The sequence below is a fragment of the Triticum aestivum genome, chromosome 6A (assembly GCF_018294505.1).
Source record: "Triticum aestivum cultivar Chinese Spring chromosome 6A, IWGSC CS RefSeq v2.1, whole genome shotgun sequence".
Lineage (NCBI taxonomy): Eukaryota > Viridiplantae > Streptophyta > Magnoliopsida > Poales > Poaceae > Triticum > Triticum aestivum.
In genome coordinates this window covers 349,452,692-349,462,139 of record NC_057809.1, presented here as the reverse complement: position 1 = coordinate 349,462,139, position 9,448 = coordinate 349,452,692, and positions in this window count along the sequence as shown.

Here is a 9,448-nt window from a genome sequence, read left to right as displayed (position 1 = left end):
TTTAGGATGGCGGATACAAGGAACAAGTTCACACAACCGGATGAAGATACACCCTTTGGACGACGCTTGAAGGAAGTCACTAGATACCTGAACATAGGAGTACCAAGCTTCACCGGAACCTACAACGCCACTTTACCTGAAGAAGAGCGTTGGATGATTCAAGTTAAAGTTCCAGGAAGGACGTTCATGCCAGTCACTCAGCCCATATAATTTTCTTTTGATGCACCAACTTGGAGTCCAGGAAAGAGCATGGCAGCTCACATCGCCATGGGACACATTGGAGAAGTCTACCGCAAGGATCTCAAGGATACTATCTACCAGATTTGTGGGCACCGAGATGAACACTGGGAGATGATCAGCACCAGGAAGGATAGATCAATTGCAGCTTTTATCCAGGAGCTAAACCAGCACATTCGACGACAGGAGAACCAGATGTGCGCCGACATGATAGACCCGAAGAAGGCAAAGACTAGAATCAAGGAACTGGAGGAAGAACTCAAGGCTACACGAGAAGATTATGAAGAAGAAATTGAAGTATTGGTGGAGAAGAATGACGACCTGATCAAGAAGATTGGAATATTTATGGGAGACCCTACGCCAATAGAGGAAGACGAAGAACCCCAGGAAATTAGCCCGGAAGACTACATCATCATCGACGGCACCGACTCGGAAGCAGATAGTAGCGATGATGACTATGTTGATGAAGCTGGAGCAGATATTATGGAGTCAACGACCGAAGAATATTTCTAGTAGACGACCTCATTAGTAGTAGTAGTCCACCATGTAAATATAGTAGCCCGAGCACTTTTGCGATAGTTAGATCGATTGTATGCCCTTGTTTGATTGATTGAAGTGAATTGTTTGTTTTGCCTCATGTGCATATGGGTAGTGTTTTCTCTTTAGACCCCCTCTATTCTTATATCTCATCTTTTCTAAACCCTCAGATGCCTCCTAGACGTGACCCCGGATTTACCTTTCCACCGGAGCTCACCCAGTTCATCCAGCAGCAGAACACATTGATGCAGTTACTAGTCCAGAATCAGAATCAGGGGAACAACAACAACAACCCACCACCACCACCACCACCTGTTGACCACTTAGCCCGTTTTCTTAGGCTGAATCCACCGGTATTTTCCAGTAGCACCGAGCCGATATTAGCGGACGATTGGCTCCACAAGGCAGCTAGGGAGTTGACCACAGAAAGATGCACAGATGCGTAGAAGGTGAAGTTTACCGCACATCAGTTAGAAGGACCCGCAGCATCATGGTGGGAGAATTTCACAGCCACTTTCCCAGTCGACATTGTCACATGGGACCAGTTTTAGCAGGCTTTTCGTACTGCACACGTTTCAGCGGGAGCTATGGCCATGAAGAAGCGTGAGTTTCGCAACTTGCGCCAAGGAGGATGGACAGTTGGCCAGTATGTGGAGGACTTTAGTAAGTTAGCACGTTATGCCCCAGATGACGTCGCTATGGATGCAGCGAAGCAGGAGAAGTTTCTGGAAGGATTGAATGATGAGTTGAGCATGCAGTTGATGGTAGCAACCTTCAACAACTACCAGGAGTTGGTAGATCGTGCTCTTATGATTGAAGGGAAGCAGCAGCAAATTGAGAACCGCAAGAGGAAGTATGGACAAGGAAAGTACAATTCAGGAGCTCAGTAGAAGCCATGTTTTACCCCTAGACCGGGGGGGACATTTTCAGCATACCCATGGAGGAGGTAGCACGCACAATCACAATGGCACCAAGAATGGAAATGGCAATGGAGGAAGCAATGGCCAGAATCCCACCAACCCCTCAACCCCAGCCAAGAAGGACCTAAGCCAAGTCACTTGTTTTAAGTGTCAGAAGACTGGACATTATGCCAATGAATGTCCTGAAGGCCAAAATGGCAATGGAAGTTCAGGGAAGAAGCCGAACCCTTTTAACAGGGGACAGGTGAACCACGTTAGCGTGGAGGAGGTTGAAGCTCAGCCCGATGCAGTAATAGGTAAGTTTTGGTTAAGTCATTTACTGCACTCGTTCTTTTTGATACTGGTGCATCGCATTCATACATCTCAAGGGGATTTGTGGATAAGTATAACCAATCAACCCAAGCCCTTAGGTCACCCATGTTAGTAACCTCGCGCGGAGCAGAGTATGTGGCTAGTCTATGGTGTGATCGGTTACCATTAAGGATTGGTAACTACGTTTTTCCCTCAGACCTAATAGTATTGGAATCTCAAGGATTGGATGTGATATTAGGCATGGATTGGTTATCAAAGTATGAAGGGAATATTGAGTGTGCTAGTAAGTCAATTTTGCTTACCACCCCAGAAGGGAGAAGGATTAAGTATGTACCCCGGCATGTGCCAAAGAGGACTCAAGTAAATTGCCTAACAGGAGTTGTGCAGGAGGAAGTACCAGTGGTAAGGGATTTCCCTGATGTATTTCTAGAGGAGTTGCCAGGCATGCCACCGGATAGAGATATTGAGTTTTTGATTGAGCTATTGCCAGGCACAGGGCCAATATCAAAGAGACCATATAGGATGCCAACAAAGGATTTGGTGGAAATTAAGAAGCAGATTAAGGAGTTACTGGATAAGGGATATATTCGCCCAAGTTCTTCGCCTTGGGGATCGCCAGTACTTCTAGTGGAGAAGAAGGATGGATCGTTAAGGATGGTTGTTGATTATCGAGGATTGAATGAAGTAACGATCAAGAACAAGTACCCGCTACCAATGATCAATGATCTGTTTGATCGATTGCAAGGAGCTAAGGTATTTTCCAAGATCGATCTGCGATCAGGATACCACCAGTTGAAGATTCGAGAACAGGATATTCCGAAGACAGCTTTTACCACCAGGTATGGGCTGTATGAGTACACCGTTATGTCATTTGGTCTGACTAATGCACCTGCCTATTTTATGATCATGATGAACAAAGTGTTTACGGAGTTCTTGGATAAGTTCATCGTAGTGTTCATTGATGATATCCTGGTTTATTCGAAGAATGAAGAGGAGCATAAGGAGCATTTGCGTTTGGTACTTGGAAAGCTCAGAGAACATCAACTATATGCCAAGTTCAGCAAATGTGAGTTTTGGTTGAAGGAAGTAGGATTCCTCGGACATGTTATATCTGGAGAAGGTATAGCAGTAGATCCCGCTAAAGTTGAAACCGTGACCAAGTGGGAAGCCCCAACAACAGTTGGAGAGATCCGGAGTTTTCTTGGACTCGCAGGATACTACCGGAGATTTATTGAGAATTTCTCAAAGATTGCGAAGCCTGTGACTGAGTTGTTGAAGAAAGATACAAAGTTCATATGGACAGAGGATTGTGAGGCTAGTTTCCAGGAGTTGAAGAAACGTTTGGTTACCTCACCAGTGTTGATTTTGCCAGACCAGACCAAAGATTATGAGGTGTATTGCGACGCTTCATGTCGAGGACTTGGAGCAGTGCTTATGCAAGAAGGGAGAGTTGTTTCATATGCCTCAAGACAACCGAAGCCTCATGAGTTGAATTATGCTACGCATGATTTGGAGTTAGCAGCCGTAGTTCATGCATTGAAGACATGGAGACATTTTCTCATTGGAAATCATTGTGAGGTGTACACGGATCATAAGAGTTTGAAATACATCTTCACACAGAAGGAGTTAAATCTCAGACAAAGGAGATGGTTGGAGCTTATCAAGGATTATGATATGAAATTGCATTATCATCCTGGAAAGGCTAATGTAGTAGCAGACGCATTAAGCCGTAAGAGCCATGTCAATACATTAATGACGGGAGAAATACCCAGGGAGTTAGCCGAAAATCTTCGTGAACTATGTTTGGAAATAGTTCCGAGAGGCTATGTAGCAGCATTGGAGATTCAGTCAACCTTGATGGATAAAATCGGGGAAGCTCAGAAAGCTGACAAAGAGATTGCCGCTATAAAAGAGAAACTGAGCAAAGGAAAAGCTAAAGGATTTCGTGAGGATGAGCACGACACCCTATGGTTTGAAGACCGCGTTTATGTGCCTAATGACCTAGAGATCAGGAAGTTGATTTTGCAAGAGGCACATGACCCACCATATTCAATTCACCCAGGAAATACCAAGATGTATCTGGATTTGAAGGATATTTTCTGGTGGACCGGAATGAAGAAGGATATTGCGGAGTATGTAGCAGTTTGTGATGTATGCCAGAGAGTAAAGGCAGAGCATCAGAAGCCAGCAGGATTGTTACAACCATTGCCGATACCCAAATGGAAGTGGGATAAGCTAGGCATGGATTTTATCATGGGATTACCCAGGACTCGTTCAGGCTATGACTCGATTTGGGTTGTAGTTGATTGATTGACGAAAGTAGCTCATTTCATCCCAGTAAAGACCACTTACACCAGTGCTAAGTTGGCAAAGATATACATGACCAGGATCGTATGTCTGCATGGAGTTCCGAGGAGTACCGTATCAGATAGAGGAACCCAGTTTACCTCAAAGTTCTGGAAGCAGTTGCACGAAACTTTGGGTACCAGACTAGAATTCAGTACAGCTTTTCATCCACACACAGATGGACAGACCGAGAGAGTCAATCAGATTTTGGAGGATATGCTGAGAGCTTGTGCGCCAGATTACGGATCTAGTTGGGACGATAATTTGCCATATGCAGAGTTCTCTTACAACAACAGTTACCAAACCAGTTTAAAGATGGCCCCTTTCGAAGCCTTGTACGGAAGGAGGTGCAGGACACCGTTGTCATGGGACGAAGTTGGAGACCGCCAGTTGTTTGGTCCTAACTTGATTAAAGAGTCTGAACAGAAGGTGAAGTTGATTCGCGATAGGCTCAAGGTAGCCCAGTCCAGACAGAAGAGTTATGCGGATTCTAAACGCAAGGAGACAGTTTACGAAGTCGGAGACACAACTTATCTTCGGGTATCTCCACTTCGGGGAACAAAGCGTTTTGGAGTTAAAGGGAAGTTAGCACCACGATTTGTAGGACCATATCGAGTTTTGGAGCGTATGGGAGAAGTGGCCTACAAGTTGGAATTGCCTGAAGGATTGTCAGGAGTTCATGATGTGTTCCACGTTTCTCAGCTAAAGAAATGTCACGCGGAGATGGCTGACATACCGTTGAGAGATACAGTGCCTTCGGAAACTATTCAGTTGGATAACGATTTGACCTACGAGGAGAAACCAATTAAGATTCTCGAGTTTGCCAATCGAGTTACCCGCAGCAAGGTTATCAAGTTTTGCAAAGTTCAGTGGAGCCACCACACGGAGGATGAAGCCACCTGCGAGCGAGAGGAAGATTTGCTCAAAGACCACCCTCACCTATTTTCTAGCCAACCCGAATCTCGAGGGCGAGATTCATCTTAAGGGGGGTAGGTTTGTAACATCCCAAATTTTCAATTTGGAATGTTATACACTAGAGCATCATGCATATCATATTTTATTTTGCATTTTCGTTGATCCTAGAAATTCTACGCAACTCAATGACCCACAGAGAGAGTTGGGGATTTCATTATTTTCATATTTGAGTTCTCTCAAATTTTGAGAATAGGATCATTTGATTTTATTTATTTTATCATCAATTATTTCTATTACAAAAATATGAGAGAGGGAATAAAATGACTTTCCCAAAATAAAGAAATATTGAGGATTTAATAAAAAAATCAAATAAGATTTTATTTCGGAGTTTTTCGGTGTTTTATTTGAATTTAGGAAAAATGTGTGTTTTTCAAAATTGCATTTAGGGCCCAAATAAATGTTCACCTTGTGCGGCTTGATTTTAGAAGCCCGTGAAAATTAACTTCAGAATTTTTGGAGTCCGTTTAGTATTTCGTTTTATTTTTCTTCTGAGTAGAATAAAAAAAACGAACCGACTTCGGCCGGTACCCAAGCGGGACACCGCCCGGGGGCAGCCTTTAAATAGCGCCACCCTGAGCCGCCCAGCCCATCAGCCCCGCCTCGATCCGGGCGTGCCACCAGAGCCGCCGCCGACGATCCCGCCGCCCGAGGTTCGTCACGCCTCGTTTTCCGTGCCGAAAAAAAAGAGAGAAAAATTCGGCGTTCGTCGTTTTTCTTTTTCACGGATTAAATCCGCGATTTTTCTGATCGCGATTCCTCATCTGATTTTCGTTTTAGTTTAACTTTTCGCTCGTTTATCGAAATTAGGCTATTCAAGCGCCTAGAGTTTCGTCTCGAAACCATTTATCCATTTAACCAACTTAAACAAGTTTTTGTTACTGTAAAATTTGCCCTAGATCCAGATTACTAGAACGAAGTTGTTTTCTTTCGCCGTTTGACTTTCGTTGCTTCATTCGATTTGATTCTTTTTGCCAACCGAAGTTCTTAAGTTGAACCTTTTGGTTAGATCTCTTATTTGAGTTTTACCTGTGCTTTAGATGAGTACTTATTGTATGCTTGTTTGTTTGTCTGCGATAGAATACCCGGAGTGCGCCGCCTGTTACTTCGAATCGTTAGGTTTCGCGGATCATCAGCAAGGCAAGTAACACTTTGATCATACCTTTTCTACTACCCACTTTTATTGCTTTAGATCAATCCTCACACATTGCATGATTAGGATCTAATTAAATTGTGGGATGGGAAGTAGATGAGGTAGTACCTATTACCTGTTATTATCAAACCTTTGGGAGTTACTTCTATGTTTGCTTATTATGCCATGCTATGCTAGTAGACGTGGATTGGGTGAGTGCTATCCATGACAGATGTGAGATTGTTAAATTAATGGTTTATCTAAGGTGGCAACTTAAACACACATCTGGGTGGATTGAGGCACCTGGGTATTCCAGGACTTGCCTGTTTTCTTTTGGACCGCCACCCAGGCTCAAAGGGATCATGAGACTATTCATACTAGAAACTTCCGTGTGCAGCCACAAGCTATTATGTGCTCTAGCATAGTTGACTAAGTCGTGCGAACTCTTATAGTGGTAGACTAGCAGATGTAGGGGATGTATGTGGTACGGTCTACCGATCGTAAGGTGCTAGCGCTTCTGCTGTCAGGACCCCGACTCGATGTCACATCGATCTAGCCGGTAACACCTCATATCACTTTGCGGCCTCACGCACGGTATCCCCACGGGTGTCGCCTTACCTTTGCCCGGGACCGTTTGCGCCTTTGGCTCACGTATATGATAGTGTCGCTAGCATCCATATGATAAGGAGCCCGGGCTGACATGACTAGTCGTAAATCCAAAGTGGCGCAGACTTACAGGGACAGGCATCCATGACCCAGCTTCGAACGTGTCGGTCATCAGCAAGTGGGTCCGGGCTGTAGCACTGGGCTAGCAGGACTCCGGTAAACCGGGCTGTAGCGGGCTAACAGGACTCCGGTACTCAATGCGTGACATTTCCCCGAAGGGACAGACACAGGAACGAAGAAGGACACATGCCGGCCAGCCTAAGTGTTCCAGAGCAGTAGCAAGCTACCATGGCTCAGCGGTAACACTAGGAGACATTTCCCGGTAAGAGAGGCTACTAAAGATAAACAACTAGATAGTCAGATCCCACACATACCAAGCATTTCAATCATACACACAATATGCTCGATATGTGCAAATACAACGAAGCATCACAACATGACTCTATGACACAAGTACTTTATTTAAGGCTCAGGGAGCCATACATAACATACACAAAGGTACGGGTCTCGCGACCCAGCATTCAAGTCATACAGTCATACAAACCAGCAGCGGAAGTAACTTGTCTGAGTACAGACAACTAGTAAAATAAAAGAGGCTTGGAAAGCCTAGCTATACTACATGGTCCTTCACAAGCTCAGGATCTCCACCTGGGCCTTTAGCCTACTCGTTGATGTCAACGTCTACGTAGAACCCATCAGAAGGGGTTGCAGCGTCTTCTGTAAAATGTAAATTATAGCAACATGAGTACAAAGGTACTCAGCAAGACTTACATCAGATCCTACATACATGCATATTATCAAGAAGGGTTGGTGGAGTTGTTGCAGCAAGCCAGCTTTGACTCTTGGCTAGGCTAACCTACGAGACACCAACTTGAAATGGTTTTTCGCACACGAGTCCACTACTCACCACTTCAATACACCACCGAGGATCCACCTCCGTCTTCCTACGGAAGAGCCATCCTCGGCACTCACACTTATCTTGAGGCTTTTAGTAGATTCCATTTACTTGTCTATGAACTGTATAGGCAACCAAGTAGTCCTTTACCGCGGACGCGGCTATTCGAATAGATCATGTTAACCCTGCAGGGGTGTACTTCTTCATACACGCTCTCACCACTTACCGTCGTTTACACGACATGTACTCGGCAACCTTCAAGTGGAAGCCCAACGTGGGTGTCGGCCACGACCTACCTAACCACCTAAGCCTCCAGTCCAGGTTTATCGCCTATCCAGGTTCCATCCGCAGGGAGTCCGGCCGAGGTTTCCCATACGGCCCCGAACGATGTGAACAGGGTTCCCGAGATACCTAACGGGTATTCGGTACACCCGGCCACGTACCTACCGCATCACAGCCCACCCCTACGGTCAGCGCTGTCCACGGCCTCCAGTAGGCTACAAACACCAGAAACTACTTGCAACTCCTGGACGGAGAACTAGGGTGAATAAGAAGCCGAGAGGGTCCATTGGTTTCGGGCCCAATGCATGGTAGTAGCTGGTTCTTAAATCCCACATACAGATCTCAGTGCTTAAGGTCGGCTTCAATGAAACAACCCACCATGTACTCCTACATGGCCTCTCATCGATACCTTTACCAAATCGTGTTCACCGCACCACTCTCATTACCTGACATAATCATTTCACTCTAGCCCATCACCCAGATGAACCAGACCTGACACGACTCTAAGCATAGCAGGCATAGCAAGGTAGGAACAACACATACATATGGCTCAACCAACTCCTACACATGCTAGTGGGTTTCATCTAGTTACTGTGGCAATGACAGGTCATGCAGAGGAAATGGGTTCAACTACCGCAGCACACAGCAGTTTGAAATGTGTTGTCTTAATGCAGTAAAAGAGAGCAGGAGCGAGAACATGGGGTTGTATCGATATGATCAAATGGTTGGTTGCTTGCCTGATGGTTCGATGCACTGATACGGTTCTTCGTTAGGGTAATCACGATACTCCTCGGGGGCAGATCCTGCTGCAAGAATACCGATACACAACCATTACCAAACAATGTGCAACAATATGATGCATGCATGAAACATAGCAATATGAGTGTGTTGGGCTAATGCAACTAAGACCAGAAGGGTTTGAACCAATTTGAATCAAAGATTCACATTTCAAACTCAAACATGGCCTTTTAGAGTGCTTTTCCTTGTTCTGCATTAAACATCAAGTTAACTTGCTTAGTCATGCATGAAAATAGTACAGATGGATAGATTGGATTTTTCTGATCATTTTTCATATATAATTTGTCTGATTTGGAGTTACAGAATAAAATTTATGAATTTTTGAAGTTTAAATTATATTCTGGAATTTCC